The 3,073-nt window shown below is 39.6% G+C and overlaps 1 pseudogene; it reads left to right on the top strand.

The window, feature by feature from the left end:
• Nucleotides 1–238: 238 nt before the first annotated feature.
• LOC105311116 lies at nt 239–1,324 on the top strand (annotated as a pseudogene).
• Nucleotides 1,325–3,073: the final 1,749 nt, after the last annotated feature.

The following is a 3,073-nucleotide window of genomic DNA, read 5'->3' as shown; positions in this document are numbered from 1 at the left end:
TCATTTGTACTAAGAGACGCTCATAAAAATATTTTATAACTTTAACTCAGGTTATATCTTCATGAGCCCTTTTCTAACCTCCCTCTTCTCTGTTCCTATAAAACCCAGTGCACTACTCTGAAATAGTTCAGTAACACTAGTAATCCCAGGTACTTCTCACCTAATTCAAGTACTACTTTTAAAAAATGATGATGATGGCTCTCTGTTGTGGTGCCTCTGAGGCGGTTGCCGGCTCCAGGATGAAGATAAACATCTCCCAGCCCCTAGCTGCCAGAAGCTCATTGAAGTGGATAATGAACAAAAACTCCGTACCTTTTATGAGAAGCATATGGCCACAGAAGTTGCTGCTGACACTCTGGGTGAAGAATGGAAGGGTTATGTGGTTCAAATCAGTGGTGGGGACAACAAGGTTTCCCAGTGAAGCAGAGTATCTTTTTAAATAAATTTATTTATTTATTTTTTATGGTGACATTGGTTAATGAAATTCAATAAGTTTCAGCTGTACACTTTAACAGTAAGATATATATATGTATGTATATACATACATATATACATACATATATATGTGTGTATATGTATACATGTAATGTATATATATTAATATATATATTACACTGTGTGTTCACCTCCCATAGTTAGATATCTTTCTGTCACCACATATTTGACCCCCTTTACTCTGTCTACCTCTCCGCCTACCCTCTGGTAACCACTAGTCTGTAGTCCATGTCCATGAGTCTCTTTGTTTGTCCTGTTCATTTGTGAAGCTGGGTATCTTGATCTATGGCCGTGTCCGCCTGCTACTGAGTAAGGGGCATTCCTGTTATACACCAAGAAGGGCTGCAGAAAGAAAGCACAAATCTGTTCGGGGTTGCATTGTGGATGCCTATCTGAGTGTTCTCAACTTAGTCATTATAGAAAAAGGAGAGAAAGATATTCCTGGTCTCACTGATACTACTGTGCCTCATTGCCTGGAGCCCCAAAGAGCGAGCAGAATCCACAAACTTTTCAATCTCTTTAAAGAAGATGATGTCCGCCAATACGTTGTGAGCAAGCCCCTAAACAAAGAACACAAGGACCAAACCGAGGACCAAAGTACCCAAGATTCAGTGTCTTGTTACTCCATGCGTCCTGCATGACAAATAGCGCACTGCTCTGAAGAAAAACCGTACTAAGAAAAACAAGGAACGGGCTGCAGAATATGCTAAAATTTTGACCAAGAGAGTGAAAGAGGCCAAAAAAAACCCACCAGGAACAGATTGCCAAGAGACATAGACTGTCCTCTCTGAGAGCTTCTACCTTTAAGTCGAAGTCCAGTCAAAAATGAGATTTTGCAAGAGTAACAAATCAGATCAGACATAAGAAAATGATGATAGTGATGACATTGATAAATATGTATACAAGACTATAGAGTCCTCTACCTGAAATAATTTCTTTTCTATAACCTAAAATAATCATGTCTTTTCTATAACTGTGCTGTGTTCTTTCCGCTGCTTACTGAGATGCTGTGCTTTTTTGCACTTTCCTGTTAATATTTCAATGTGCTTAAATTGTGAATAAACTAACAATGCCTTATAAATATAATGACAACAATAACAAACCAAGTGCATATTTCTATCAGTGCCTACCCTTTACCTTGAGTTTCAGAATTCATTGTTTATCCTTCTCTCTTTCCCTCTAACCTATGAGCTCTTGAAACAGGGGCTGTGTTTTATTAACCTCTATGGCTCAATGCCTAGGATAAATCTTGGCATGTGACAGGGGAGTGGGCATGCTATAAATCTGTGAAGAATGAATGAAAAAATGGGAATCCCCACGTATTCATTTTTTTCATACGTATACACACTCAGCCCCGACTATGTGCATCGTAGGCACTAGTGACATAGTCATGAGCATCTATAAGAGGACAGTGCTTTGTTTAAATATAATGAAATAATACATTTGAAAGCAGAAATTAAAAGACATGGAAACAAGAAGGCAACACAGACCCGACTAGTTTTATATACTGGGACATTCATCCTAACTAGGAAACAATTGCATTACTGTGAAAGCAAGAAGCAGTGTCTTTAATAGAGTTCTTTCTCAGTGGGCACTTGATCCTAACGCCATATGAAAAGCTTAAAATAAAAAGACTGCTCTTTGCTTTTTTCTTTCTACAAATTTCATAATTTGGGATCAGAATCACAAGTTGGCAAACCCACAGAGTTTGTAGCATTCTGTTTTAAGCACAGAGTCTGTTAAACTACAAATAGAGTCAAGTGTTTTCATCGCAGCTGGATTTCTACCTTCTCTGCCAGCTGTGGGGCCCACCTGCTGGGTAATCAGTCAATAGGCAGGTATTTCACAGAGAAAATGTAACTCTGAAGCAAGTTCCCTCCATCGTTGTTGCTATGGTGGGTTTAAGTTCATGTAGCAAGAGTTACTAAATAAAAAAGATGAGACACCCCACGGATGACTTATTCATTATAATGGAGCGATCTGGTAGACAGGACCTTAACTAAATGATTCAACTTTTTGTCATTGATAATGGGACAAACTGACATCGTATGCCTTGTGATGTGATGCCATGGTGTCTGGGTTATAATAAACCACCTCAGAATTTACTGGCTTAAAATAATAATCGAGGGGACCTTAAAATTGAATACAAACAAACAAATGAACTGAAGTATTCTTCAAATAAAAAAACAATCACATTGGGGAGGCAGCATTAATCCAAATAACTTTAACACCCAGAATTTAAACCACATACCCTTAGGTTAAAGAAAATTACAACTAAACTACAGAACAACCATCATTGAGTACCACCTGAAGTCCAACTGAACAGAAATCCTGCAACTAAGAACATACAGAAGGGGTGATGCCAAGAGTGGTAGGAGGGGCAGAGAGGCAAAATGGGCTGATCCTACACCCGCGTGTAGGGGTTAAAAGTCAGGAGGGCTACCTTGGCTGCAAAGGTCCTCCATGAGGAGTGAAGGGGCCCAGTCCCAAACCAGGCTCCCCAGCCCAGGGTTCCAGTGCCTGGAAGTCCCCACAACTTCAGGCTGTGAAAACCAGCAAAGATTGTGACTGAGTGGTA

This window comes from Pteropus vampyrus, unplaced genomic scaffold (assembly GCF_000151845.1).
Source record: "Pteropus vampyrus isolate Shadow unplaced genomic scaffold, Pvam_2.0 Scaffold1000000230, whole genome shotgun sequence".
NCBI classification, from domain to species: Eukaryota; Metazoa; Chordata; class Mammalia; order Chiroptera; family Pteropodidae; genus Pteropus; species Pteropus vampyrus.
The sequence above is the reverse complement of the archived record's forward strand: the minus strand, read 5'-3'. Positions and strand labels throughout refer to the sequence as shown.